The 14,684-nt window shown below is 42.8% G+C and overlaps 1 long non-coding RNA gene across 1 annotated transcript in view; it reads left to right on the top strand.

Annotated features, from left to right (window-relative positions):
• The first annotated feature begins 2,176 nt into the window (after positions 1 to 2,176).
• Positions 2,177 to 14,684, top strand: part of LOC147031156 (uncharacterized) — a 31,432-nt gene continuing 18,924 nt past the window's right edge. Inside the window, exon 1 of the long non-coding RNA XR_015056695.1 lies at positions 2,177 to 2,242. This is a non-coding gene — a long non-coding RNA (uncharacterized LOC147031156). The remainder of the gene's footprint in view (positions 2,243 to 14,684) is intronic.

The following is a 14,684-nucleotide window of genomic DNA, read 5'->3' as shown; positions in this document are numbered from 1 at the left end:
TGGCAGCGGACAAGGCACGCTCACACATTTCAGGACATTTTTATTTGACATATGACGACTTCTATTTGGTGAGCGAGACTGGATTTCTCTACTCCCCCCGAATGATCTGCTGGGTACTCTTGTCTTGTGTTTAATTGTTAAGTAAGGCACAGAGACAAGCATCTGCTCTTTGTGTCTTTTTCTTTCAGTGCCTGATTAATTCTTTATTTGCTAGCGATTATTTTGATTGATTTAGAATTTATTTATTTTTACCACACGGTAATAGAAAGTTCTGTTTATTATTTATTTAATTTTTCCTCATTAATAAACTCCTTTGTTGACCTTCCAACCTATCCATGCTTGTCCTTTTCTTCCATTGATCCAGCATTGTCTGAACCTCGATAGACTGGGAGGTAATTACCACACAAATTGACCTGTAGTTGTCGGCACGCACCAGCGGTTAAATGCTCGGCCGCCCTAATTAAGATCTAATCAAGATAAGATTGGTGCTTTGCCGAGGGTGCGCTCCCCATTCAGGAAACCACGTGACCTTGAATCAAATGGCAAAATTAGACGGTGGACACTGGAACTCGTGGATAACTGATTGGCGTTCATGGTTGTAAAGCAACCCACCGTATCACGAAGTTAATCATGAGCGGTGGCCCCAGGTCTGGCTCTTCCGAGGACAAACGGGGATTAAACCCCCTCATAATACACTCAGTACCGATGGGCATTACAATATATATATATATATATATATATATATATATATATATATATATATATATATATATATATATATATAAAGACCCACCCACATCTCTCATCTGTGAATGGAGAGAATAGCCAATCAGATGTCACCTTATCAACTAAACCCAGGTGGCTGAGATGATATAAAACAATTGATCCCTACCACACTCCACGAGCCAAAGAAGCTGCATAAAGCAACCCGAGAAGACCTACACAAGGTAAGCGCTATGCTGTTTCGAACCCTTTCCAGAGTTCCTCAACAAATATAAAGACGTTCACAAATAGTACACACATGATAATCCCAATGTCACACACCCCCTCAACTACTGGACCAGTTTCATCGCTTATTAGTGAATCATCAGCGATAGCTCAGCCAGCAATGCATACCAATGAGGCTCCCAAGCATGTACCACATGATGTTTGCACATGGTACATGCTTGGGAGAATCTCCCATGATGAGGCTGTGTCTGTGGGCCTATCATATTCACATCGCAGACAGGTTGGTGGTTTCTCCATGTTCTAACACCTCTTTTCTGGTCTTCCACCCTCTGCCCTTTTTGTACTCGGTCTCCCCGCAACCCCCCCCCCTCTCTGGACCCAGGTTTCTCTCTGGCAAACATAATCTGCCAGCAAACCCCTTCTGGTAAAACTCCCGAATCCAGAATCACTGCTCACCTTCACTCATTTGTTCCACATTTTCCCACATGTGGAACAAACTTCCACATTCTCTTCAATCTCTTTCTTCCCTCCAGGTTTTCAAGACAGCAGTTCACCAACATCATCTCACCTCACTTCCATCCACACCCACGATCTTTTCTCCCCCTCATTAACCCTCCCCAAGCCCACATTTTTTCCAGGTTTCCAGTTTTTCCTTCCACTTCTGTGATTGAGAATTTGTGGTTGTGTCCATCTTGTTCACCCCCTGTGTCCTTCTCGAGCTGTCATTTTCCCCTTGTCCATTGTTTTTCCGGGTCTCCCTTGGTTTTGTCTCTCAAACCTTGATTTTGTTGTTTCCTCCATCTCCTCTTTCTGCTGTTCTTTTCATTCTGTTGTGTCCTGATTTGTTCAGTGTTCTAGCTCCTCCATGAGCCTCCACACTGTTTCCAAAAAAATGAAAAAAATAATTTGCAATTCAAAATGACAATTGTGTCTTATACTCTTCATTTTTGGGCAAATATGTGGAAAGTGAAACCAAACGTCCATTACAGCACTTTCTCATCCAAAGCAACCAAGCCAAGTGCAGCAAATTATTTTATCAATAATTCCTTATGTGACTCCAGCCCCCTCCCACCCCCCCCCCAATCCCCACTTCCTTCTGACCCCCAAGATGTGTGTCTGGGTAATTAACAAGTATCCTTAGTAGTATGTTACAGAAGGTTAAATGTGTCCATTTGTGACAACTGTAACAATGCACATAATCCTTTGTCACCCATTTTACATCTGTTCCAGCACGTACACGATCCTCGATAACAAGTCAATGGATGGAGGTCCAATGTTGACATCGCCGGATGACGTGAGTGGTCGAGGGATCTTTCAATTGCATTTGCTATAAAATATCTGCATGGATCATGCTCAAAGAGCATTTGATTTTCACATGCATAGAGATGTGGGTGGCAAAGCTCGTACTGCGTAGTCGTACGTTCGACGAACAGAATTTTGGTTGTCATAAATAATTTCAGCTCGACAAGAAGCAATCGGATGAGTTGGAATGCAAAGCTTTTGGATTTTGTCGTGAAGCAACACGGAGGTTGGGGATTTTCGGGGTGGAGGGGTATGTCTAGCGAGCGGTGTTCTTGTGCTCTCGGGGCATATTTTATCACTCTGGGTGGGACTGGCTCTCCGCGTGCCCAACTGTGACGCCCTATTGTCGAGGAGGCACAGACCGAGGAATCCAGGCTTTATTAAATTCCTCATCTCTCCTTTTCCATTCAAGCTTTGGGAGAAAAAGGGGAGTGCATGGGCAGCAGGTGGCATGACTTGAGGTGTCGGGAAGTGGGGTGTTGGGGTTATGCCTAATAGGAAAAAAAAACAAAAAAAACAGAGGCCTTATTCAGACATATTATGCTGGTTAGGATTTAGGATTCTGTTCGGAAATAATTTTGAACTGCCACAAAAGCTTTACCATCTAACCTTATTCTTTTGTTCTTGTCTTCTGTTTCCTGAACAATTTTTTTTCTTAACTCCCCCACCCCTCCATACCTCCTCCTTCTCCCCTGGCCTTCCTTCCTTCCAACACACAATCCCTCCCACTACAACTTTCTTGCACATTTCCTGGTCTTACATCTGTTTCTCTAGTACTGAAGGCCAGCTCATCCATCTGTGAATTTTCTTTACCTCCCTACTTATTATTTCCATTTTCACTGATTGTACTTTATTATTATTATTATTATTATTGTTATTGAACAAGTTTCCTGAAAAAAATATTTGGAGTCCACCAATAGCAGGCTCTGTTGGATGAGATTTGATTTTGAGTACAAAGCAAGAACTGAGATTTTGTTTCATCATCAATGACGTCGTGCTGGTTTTGATAACTGTAATGCAAAATATCGTAACTACAAGTCTGTGTTCAATGTCCAGGAATTAATTTTGGATGACGACGTATTCTTCAGGAAACTACATGCGTCTTACACTTGTACGGGGTCGAAGAGATTCACGAAGGCCGAAGACTTTATTGCGGCATACCAAATTCATGAATGGAATACAAATGTTCTGTATAACTTCAACAATCCAATTTGATTTTGTTATACCGAGTTCTTTTTTATTTTTTTTTTAACATACGTGGAGTTGGATTCGTTTGGAATCCTTCCATATCTTTTGTTACTTCAAAGGAAAGCTGCAGGCTTCAACAACCAAACGATTCACAGGTCGCCAGGCAACCACCGTCTGCTGCTGTATGTTGAAGCATGGAACTCTCGGTTAGCTCAGCAAGCAATAAGCTTTTGTTCGGTAACGTAAGATGGCGGATTAACTCTACAGCAAGCGGATCTTGTACTTGGAAATCCAAGGCATGAGAGGAGTGCAGTCGGCGATTTATGCAGCCCAGTTCACCATGGAAAACGGTTAACTTAGCGAGCAGACTTCACTGGTAAGCAGGAAATCTGCAGGGACGTCTGTTTTGCCGTTGGGAATGCACTATGATGAACCGTACTCCAAAGTGAAACCGCCTCGTGTCTTCGTGAAGATCTTTCCCCGTAGTACCTCGACTCGTCTATTGCTCACTTCTCCCTTCCGTGGAACCGGCTTCCAGAGGATGTTCTGTCTCGTTCATTCCTCGTGAACTTCAACCAAGCGGTGCATCGCCATCTCTTGCCATCTCCAATTCTGACCCATGATCTTGATTACCCCCATTGACCTTTCCCAACACAACCATCTTACTTGCCAGTTTCAGTGTTTCCTCCCTTCCTTCCTCCTTCTCTTTCGCAGTTACCTTGACGTTTATCCCACTGTCAGTTCCACCTTGCTCTTCCATGAGCCTCACTCCTGAAAAGACAGAAAGAAAAAACAAAGAGAAGTATACTGTGTTGAGATGCGTCTCAAAGATCATGCCAATCATTTCCAAACTACCATACTTTCTGTCGTTATAATGAAAATTTACTGAACAAATCGCTTGCACATGGAATTTCATTTAGCTGTCAAGAAAGGTTTTACCATTACTTGTTACAAATGTTCTATTTTAATTCGATTAGCATCAATTGCTCATGTCAATATTGTTCTTTTTTAAACATGACGAAAGAAGCGTCAAGTTGAAGGTATGCCGATTTTTCTCTGTTGGTAGAAAGTAATGAGGACTTGATGGAAATGCTCCAGGCAGAGAAGAAGGAATATGAAAAAGCTGGTCTTTACACCTAAAAAAAGACTTAAATCTTATCAACTGAGAAAGAAGATCGACGTGTTCAGATTGTGAGACGATCATGTGGAAATAGTATAAAGCCTCATCTTCCTGGGCTCGAAGATTGAAGTGAGTGGAAAAGTGGAGGACAAATGAATAGATGGTTATCATTTGGGAGAACAGCAATGTCAGGATTGACAGACACATGACAAAACAAACCTAGAACGGCACTCGGTACAGCGCTCACCTCCGCCAGGCTGAACAGTTCACGTTTTGTGTTCCACTGATTGGCTGGATCTGCATTCGGACCTGAACAAAAAATCTAATCGGCTTGTTCTCCTCACCGACTCACTCATCCACAAAGTTTCGTCCGAATCCGTCCATGACTTTTTGAAAAATCATGCTCTATATCATTGTTGGCTCCGTCTCTCAATGATGAAGAATCACTTAAATATTTTTTTTAATTCTCATATCTGGATCCGGATCTTCACCAAAATCGAATCAACTCTTCCTTGTCACAAACCCAACATGCCCACCAAATTTTGGCCGAATCTGTGCACAACTTTTTGAGATATCGTGCACACAAACAAACAAATGAAATTGCTCGTTGAGCAAGGAATTTCCGGAATAACTTTGTCATATCTCCATTCTCCATGATCTCTGAAAAAAACAAAAACCTGGAAATCAATTTGGTTCTTATAAGTCTATAGTGCTACTGTTTAACGAGTTCTAGCACTTAGTTTGGTCATGATCATAACTTGGAAGTCAATCGGACTTGAAATGGCGTTTTTATCGCAATTTGAAAGTTTTGACCCGACCCCCCCTGATATTCGACCCCCGACCGCTTAGAAGGGTGTTGGTGTGACACCCCAATGAGACATATGGTTGGACACAGAATTGGAAGATGGACATTGTGGATTTGGTTTGAAGTCGATACGACCATTTTAGCGGACGTTATTGCAAAAATAAGAATTTCGGTTTTTTGGTGACCTTGACCTTGACCTTTGACCTAGATTCACCAAAAACGACAAGTGTCTAAGTTTGGCGATAGCCCACGTCTGTACCCAGTTTGGTCATGATCGCTGAAATAGTGTGGCTGCTACAGGGTAAACAAACACACAAACAGACAGACAGACAAGCCGGTAGGCGGACATGGGTAGTCGCCTACCCAATAGAACCTGACGCGATGGGCCCTTTCAATGGGGAATGACCTGAGGATTAAGCACAAGAAAATTCATGATTCTAGCTTCAAGGGTTAATGCTGCAGATTGTTTTTTCGTTAAAATACCCCCACATTTAGAGGTTTTTCGGCCGTTGCTCGGCAACGGAGGGGTCCATAGCAACGGTTCTCATTTGCACACAACTAGGTCATGGTATGAACCTGCCAACCAAGTTTCATCGAAATCGCCGTTGTATTAACTGAAAGAACGTCATTTTAAATACTGATAATGAGGGTAGAACAAATCTCAAAAAAAAACATTTTTGGAAATTTTTTATTTTTTCGACGAGATCGACTACCCAACAAACACAGAATGACACGCACAACCGACCAACATAATTGCCGAAATCCGAAGGATTCTGGCAATGAACAAACAGACAGACAGACAGGCAGACAGATGGGTAACAACATCATCTCTGTCCACCTTCGGTGGTGGAGGTCATGAGAGGAGGCTGGTGAACGCTCTGGTATTTCCAGTTTCAATGTATGGATGTGAGTCCTGCACAGTGAAAAACAGAAAGGAAGGAAGCATATTGACAGTTTTGAAATGTGCTGTTAGAGATGAATGTTCAAGATTCCATGAACTGCAAGAAGAACAAACAAATCAGTGCTTCAGAAATTATACCACCATGTAAATTTAATTAGAAGTGCTGGTGATAAAACAGAAACTGTTATGCTTTCGACCCGTCATGCGTGCAGAAAACCAAAGTCTGGTGAAGTCAGTGGATGTGCTGGATGGATGGGGTGAAGGCTGCCACCAAGCTCCTCTTTCAGAGCTTTGAGAAGCAGTGCAGGACAGGGATGTTTGGAGAAATCTGATCATGAATGCCGCCTCAAGTCTTGACACTACTTGACGGAACAAGATAACTAAACTTGTACCACACTCTGTTCCGGAGTGTCGCTGCTGCCGAAGTAGTTTCTGTGCAAGGGTTACACTGGGTGGTTTGCCATTGCCTTCCTGTGCTCTATCCTCGAGCTGAGCATCAAGCAAGGAAGCAGCACATACCATTTATATGAAAGTCTTTGGATGACTCTGCTGGGGTTTGAACCGACATTCCAAATTGAGTGCGGACGCTCTCCCGATTATGCCACTGAGTCTGGTTCATTCGATAACTCGATAATCCCAAAACCAAGGGGGCACTCCCTGGGTGGAAAAGCAAAGAAAGAAGAATGGAAAATATGACTGGTCCTCCGGCTTGATGTCTTTCTTTCCGACTGACAGCATCACGCATTGATGTATCACCCTGAATACAAAATACCAATGGGTCGAGATCTGAACCCAGACGAAACAGCTCAGAGGTTAATGCGTGTCCCTGTCGGAAAGGCCATCTTGCTGGCCCTTACCAGATTGCAATATAACTTTTGCCAACTAATCACACACACACACACACACACACACACACACACACACACACACACACACACACACACACACACACACACACACACACACACACTAATCTTACTAAAGGATACTGTTACTACTTTGTGTCCACAAGAAGGTGTGGGTGAAACAGCCAACTAAAGGATGGAGCACTCCAACACCTCACACCTGATGCAACTAGATTGAAGTCTATATGGAATCCATTTGGAGCATTGGCATCTTTGTGATTAGCTTACCTGCAACTGCATGATTTGGTGGTGTCTTCTGTGCAGTCTCTGCACTTTCTTACTCCAGCCATTCTGCTCAATACCAGGCGAGAGCTCACCCAAACCTTTTCTAGTGCCTCATGTACCTTATTTAGTACGTTAGGCACTAGAAAAAAAAAAGCACCAACTCTCTCCACTCTCCAACCATCCACGATCTTGATTGAGGAGATTGGTAAAAAGGTGGCTGAATTGGGCCGGACACTTGGTGTGGATAGAGGAAGAGAGAATGACAAAGAAGGCGGATAGGTTGAGGTAGCAAGGTTGGAGGAAAAGAGGTAGATCGTGTTTGAGATGGGAAGATTGTGTGAGGAGGGATATCACTAAGGTTGGGGTGGTTGGAGACTTGGAGGGTAGAAAAAGTTGGCTGAGGACAGGGGGAAGTGAAGGAGTAATCGGAGTCAAGGAAAGTTGGACGCTTAGTACTGTTGGACCTCACACCTTGTATAGGGAAGAGAGGAAGAAGAATGTTAAAGAAAAAAAACAACAACAACCATACATCACATGTAGCATATGGACATTGAAAGACATCAGTGTACCTTTACATGGGTTACAGTGACATTCTTAGACAATGGACATCAACAAAGTACGAGTTTGATCCTTTGATCGTGGCATTACGAACTAGAATGGCAGTCCTCCCAAAACAGCACGAGAACAGCACTCGGTAGAGACCATACCTCCACCAGGCTGAACAGTTTGCATTTTCTATCCCACTGATAGGCCAGATTTGATTCCAGACCTTAACCGAAGTCGAATCGGCTTGTTCTTGTCACCTAACCAACTCATCCACCGAATTTTGCCATCACTTGTCCACAACTTTTTGAAATATCGTTTTCGCCCCCATCTCTCAATGGCGAAGAACCACGTACTAAATAAATAAATAATTCTCATATCCGGATCTTCACAAAAATCTGATCAATTAGTCCTCGTCACACACCCAACCTGTCCACAAAGTTTCATCCGAATCTGTGGATACTTTTTGAGATATCCGACTCACAGACTGAAGGGTGAAAACACAACCTCCATCCACCTTCGATGGTACCAAAGGTACCAAAGTGCTCAGAGTGGAATGCCGTGCGGGCCAAACCAATATATACATATATATTGACATGCATATCCGAAAATCCATACGATTGTGGAGGGGCACCACAGCTCAATAGGAAGTTGGTCATTTTTTTCCTATTTCCTATTGTGAGGCAAGAAACACCTCGACATTGAGCAAAAGTGTTTACATGTACTTTTGGCTTCTTTAAAAGTTTTTTTTTTGTCATCCTTTCATTCTGCAGTCCTTGTCTGGGAGGCATGAAAGGATGTCCAGGCCATACCAATTTACTTCATTACGAGGGGTTTATGCGCAAGCACGTCGAGCGATCATGGCGGACATACGTCATTTTCAAAGTCGAGAATTTCTTGCTGACTGTGGAAAGAAATGATGTCACAAGATTGCTGATACCCAGAGTGCTCCTGGGTGTGACTTCACTTTTCCCAAGGTCACCATCTGTGTTGGTCTCAAATCAAGTTCAGTGTTCGTAATGTCTGAGTCTGTATGTGCGTGTGTGTGTGTGTGTAAGTTGGATAAAAGCCGTTAGGGTTAGGGTTAGGTTAGGGTTAGGGTTAGTCTTAGATCTTGTATGAGTAAAAAAATTTACAAAAAACAATAAAAAGCAGTGTTTTCCCATATTTTTACCTCTGCCACCGAAAGAGGGCGGAAGTTATGTTTTCAAGCCCTGTCTGCCTGTTTGTCTGTTTGTGAGCAGGATATCTCAAAAAGTTGTGCACGGATTCAGAAGAAATTTGGTGGAGATGTTGGATTTTTGACAAGAACGAAATGATTATAATTTGCTGAAGATCCAAATCCGGATCCGAGAATTTTTTTTAATGATTCCTTACCAATGAGTGATTGGCCCAAAATGTACACGATGTATGAAAAACGATCCACATCTCGCCTATCAGTGGGAGACAAAACAAACCGATCAGCATGGCGGAGGTGTGCTCTCGACTGAGTGCTGTGCTCGTTTTTTTATTTAGTTATTTTTAACAATGTACAATGTCGAGGCTCGTATAAGAGCAAACACAGAACGTATAACAAGGGGAGCAGGAGACAAGAGGGGAGGGAGATGGAAGGACAAAACAGTGGGGAACAAACATGAGATCTGTGGAAGGGAGAGCGATGGGGTGGGGTACACAGGGCTAAAAAGATGGACACTGCAGGGACTTTCAGGTTCTTACATTACAGAGACTTTCAGGAACGAAAGCAGGGCATATGAAAGAGGTGGGGGGTTGGGGTGGATTAGTGGGGGTAAAAATATCATGGTTTGGATGGGGGAAGATAAGAGATGGTGTTGAAGAGCTGTTTTGAAGACCTGGAGGGAGGAGTGGGATTGAATAGTGTAGGAGTTTGTTCCAAAGGTGGGAAAAAGACGAATAAAAGAGTGAAGGTGAACAGAGATTCTTGATTTTGGTAGTTTTAGCAGAAGGGGGTTTCTGGCAGAATTTCAGCACCCTGCAGAAATATGGGGGTGGGGGGACATATCGCAGTCAGAGCAGGGGGGGACACGAGGCCGGAGAGGAGACGGAAGAAGACGGAAAGACCACTGACCTACCTGCCTGTGGTGAGAGAGTGAGAGACCCAAATACTCAGCCTCATCGCGGGAGATGATTATCCTAAATGCCTTGGTTTTCACAGCGTGAAGCTGAGAAAGGTGACAGGCGGGAGCACCAGACCAGAGGGGAGAGCAGTACTCCATCAGGCCGCAGATGAAAGCTTTGTTTGTGCTCAGTTACTCAGGTGTGCCAAGGAAGGACTTTGCACGACGAAGGATGCCAGTCAGCAATTGGCTTTGGAGGCCAGCTTGGAAATGTGACTTTCCCAGGAAAGATCATGGCAGATAGTGAGATCCAGAAGTTTGAATGAAAGGACTTCTTCAAGAGGATTGTTGAGAAACTGATTGGGGGGGGGGGTTCCAGATTGCCCTTTTGGAGAGACATCGTTAAAGTGTGAGATTTGTCCGGATTGAATAACATGTTCCACGTGTTGGACCAGTTTGTGATTTTATCCAGATGTGCAGAGAGTGAAGAAGCTGCTGCTTGCCGGTCTGAGGGATGACAGATGGTACGGCAGAGGGTGGAGTCATCAGCAAAGAGATAAAGAGGATTTTCCAGAGAGAGAGAGAGAGGCGGAGAGATCATTGATGAAAACCAGAAAAAGAACAGGGTCCAGAGCACTGCCTTGAGAAACTCCAGCCTGGAGAGGAAGAGGAGACAAGAGAACTCCATTTAGGGCCACACGTTGACTGCGACAGGAGAGGAAGTCTGTGAGCCATGAGTGGAGATGGCCTTGGATACCATAAGGAGAGAGTTTGGTGCCAGACCATATCGAAAGCACGTGATACGTCTCGTGATATGGCTCTGATTTCATGTTTTGAACCGTTTTTTTTCTTGGTTTATTTATTTTTTCATCTCAGATGCTAAAAATCACTTTCTGAATGATGTCGTTGCATCACAAGTACGTTCTAGATTTATTGTACTTTTCTATCGAAGATTGTCATGATGTTATCCATCATGCATTGGTCATTAAACCAATATCCTCCAATAATTAATTAATCAAGGACATACAGAGGATCACTGTTTCACACAAAGAATTTGGTGCAGGAGGAGGCCATTGAGCCCACCATGCCTGTGCTGCACCAACTCCAGAAACCATCACCCATCCACACACAGGCTCCCCACAAGTGCTGCCAATATCCCTTGTCTCCTCTATCTCCAATGCTTTCAGGTACCGAAATAATTACAATTTGAACCTCCATCCACCCCTTCTACAGGCATTACTTTTCTAGGGAGACAATTCTTTGCTTTAACTACTTTATAACTGAAAGACCCACTGACTTAATTATGTCCAATCATCATTTTTTACTTTCAGGCTATGGCTCCATTTAGATCCCCCATCATTGTGCCACCAACCACCCATATCCAAACCAAAGGATCACACCTGACATTCGTTTGACTCAGATAAACCTGTCTTTGGTGTTTGTAATCAGGAAACACTGCTGCACAGGCAAGGCAGCAATTTCTATACTTCATCACATTTCTTTGATTGAGAAAGACGAAAGACATGGTCTGATTGAACACCGGATTTGTGTTATTTCGTTTTCTGGTGGAGAGTTAAAGAAAGAGTAGATATCTTACCAACATGTACAAATAAATCACAATTTTTTTTCCACCTTTCCATTCCATTGCCATGACCTATAACACCTTGAAAATGACTGAACCTGAGGATTTCGTTTTTGGTTTGAGATTTTCGTCTTGTGCACTGTCCATATGAGTGGCACATTGTACCTAGAAAGAGGCATTAAGCTGGCTGTCCCACCTGAAATTGGGTGGAGTTAAAGTATCCCACGGTAGGTGTTTGAGCTGAAATCAGGTGGAGGTAAAATATCCGATGATAAGTCTCCACTGACGAAGTCGCTGGAGGCATGAGGTTTTTGGGTTGTCCGTCTGTACGTCCGTCCGTCCGTGCTAATTTTCTTTTTTCTCTGCAACTGCTTATCCGATTGACACAAAGATTTCACCATCGGTGTGACTCCTCCTGTAGAATGTTGTAATGACAATTATGATGTCATCGGTCACATGGTGCGGCAGCCCTGTTGGAAAAATGTAAAAACTTTGATCCTCTGTATCTCCAAAACCGCTCATGGAAAAAATAAAAACTTGGTACATGTGAAGTACTCCTCATGTGATTTTTTTTTGATGATGTCATAAGTGGCTTCGTTATGACGTCATAATTGCATACGTTGAACGCTTTATCCGATCAGTTTGAAAATTTTTTGAGGGGCATCTCGGGCTAAATTGTATGGGAGAAAAAAAAAGAATGATGATGTCATCGGTCATGTGGTTCGGCAGCCATATTGTTTTTAACATCAAAACTTTCAAAATTTGTCTCGCCCGAAATGGCTTAACAGATCAAGGCGAAACTTTACAGGTATGATCGCCTATCCATGAGGAACAAAAAGTTCTCCACCTATGACATCATAGGTCACAGTTTGGCAGCTGTAATGTTTTTTGGAAGAATTTTATTTTTTAATCATTTCCAGAACAGCTTGACAGATTGAGGGGAAACTTCACTCACATGTTCCCAAAGCCGTGGGGATACCAGGGTGTGCATGAATAATTAAGAGGTCACGTGATGCGGAAGTCATATTGGATTGAATTAAAATCTTAAAAAATATATTTTCTTCACTCACATGTTCCCCAAGCCTTGGGGATACCAGGGTGTTTTTGAATAATTAATAGATCACATGATCTGGCAGCCATATTGGATTGAACGAAAATCTATTAAAAATTTTTTTATCTTGAACCACTTTATCAGTCGACGTGAAACATCAAAATTATAATCTCATAGTCATGGGGAATATATGTTTTAAATTTCAACTTGATTGGATGCATGGTTTGGAGGCCAGAATTATTTACTATTTTGAATCTGAGTTCAGGGATTTAAATCAAATTTGGTACAAATATGTATAATGATGTAATGATGTGGGTGGAGGCGTATCTGGTGATGTCGGAGAGTGCCCTTGCAGTTTTTGGGGTTTTTTTACTACACATTATCGATACTTGTGAAAGGGCTAGTAGTCATACACTGAACAGATCAGGACAAATGCAACAGTTGGGAGAGGGGGTAAGCACCAACAGTGGAGTTGAAGGCCAAGATGGAGGCAGATTTGGACAAATAATGCATATAGAGAGGAATGAGGGGCATGAGGGGATGCATGGGGTGGACGATACGGATGCAGAAGGATCCTCTCAGGAGGGAAAACTGGAAATTTGGAAGGAGGAGGGATTGGGGTGGGGTGGGGTGGGGTAGTTTGGGTGAGTACACTTCCCTTAAATTGAAATAGAATTTGTCACTACTGTACACATGGATGACCAAAAGAAGATAAAAACTGATCCACCAAATGGAACATGCCCTTTGACCCAGATAAATCCCACATTTTTACTTTGTCCAAGCTGAAGGATTGCCTTGAAATCCTCTCTCTCCCTTTGTAATCATCATTTTGCTGAAGTGGAGTCTCGTTGGTCTTGGGCCTTACCATCAGCCACAATCATTCCCAGGAAGATACATGTCCAAAGTAGTTTCTAAGGCCAGATGTTGTCTGGGCATATTCTACCAGGCAAAGTCTTTTGTTGACCCAATGTGTTAGTTTCTTCGAAACAATGTCCACTTCCTCTCCCCTGCCTTTTTGGCATTGGGTAAGCATGAATTCTTCTGTTGTCCAGCTCTGCCATGAGCCTTGATATCTCTATCATCAAAGTAAAATGGTACGTGAATTTGCTGGTCCTTTGACACACATATGCCTTGTTTCTGTGCACCACTTAACTTGGGTTGGAAACCTGGCTGTCCCTGGTACTGTACTTCCATCTAAATTTAGCCAACTCACATTGGCTCAGACGTGTGTCGCTTTGCCAAATGGTGCCAAAGTGGGATGGGTGGAAATATAGCACAAGGATGACCAATCAAATGATGAGTTAGATATTCCTTTGTTCATCTTGCCCCACAGGGGATGCAAGATGATAGCAATGTGAGTGTGTGCCTGCATGCACATGTCCACATCTTCGTATTTTCGCTTCAAAAATGTTTTTGCTCTGCAACCGCTTGTCCAATCGATGTGAAACTTTAAACATAGGAGGGACTCCCCATGGAAAATATTTCATTGTTAACTCTGACATCATCGGTCACATAGTATGGAAACCATATTGGAATAAATGATAAAAAATTTGGACATCATTTTCTCTGAAACCGCTCAACGAAAAAAATTGAAACTTGGCAAATGTCATTAAGCCCCCACGGAATATATAGGATGATAACGATGACCTCATCGGTGAAGTGGTATTCCAGCCATAATTGGTTGAATTGAAATCCTTATCTGAAAATTCTGAAACTTCACATATCTTATCTGTGACCTGATGTGAGTAAATGATTAAATTTATGATGTCATCAGTGACATGGTATGGCAGCCACATTGGATTAAAGGGAAACATTTGTACATCATTTTCTCTGAAATCGTTCAATGAAAAAAAAAACTTGAAACTTGACATACGAAACCTCCCCATGGGGAAGGTCATATGACAATGAGACGTATTTATACCTTGAATCTTAAACGTCTCCCGATATTCAGCCCACATCTCAACTCGTTAATTTTTTGCAACTTATTACCTCCACCAATGAAGGTGAGCGGAGCTTACGTTTTCACCCCTATCTGTCTG

Source organism: Eptatretus burgeri, chromosome 3 (assembly GCF_056783735.1).
Source record: "Eptatretus burgeri isolate ZD-2024b chromosome 3, Ebu_testis_v1, whole genome shotgun sequence".
NCBI classification, from domain to species: Eukaryota; Metazoa; Chordata; class Myxini; order Myxiniformes; family Myxinidae; genus Eptatretus; species Eptatretus burgeri.
The sequence above is the reverse complement of the archived record's forward strand: the minus strand, read 5'-3'. Positions and strand labels throughout refer to the sequence as shown.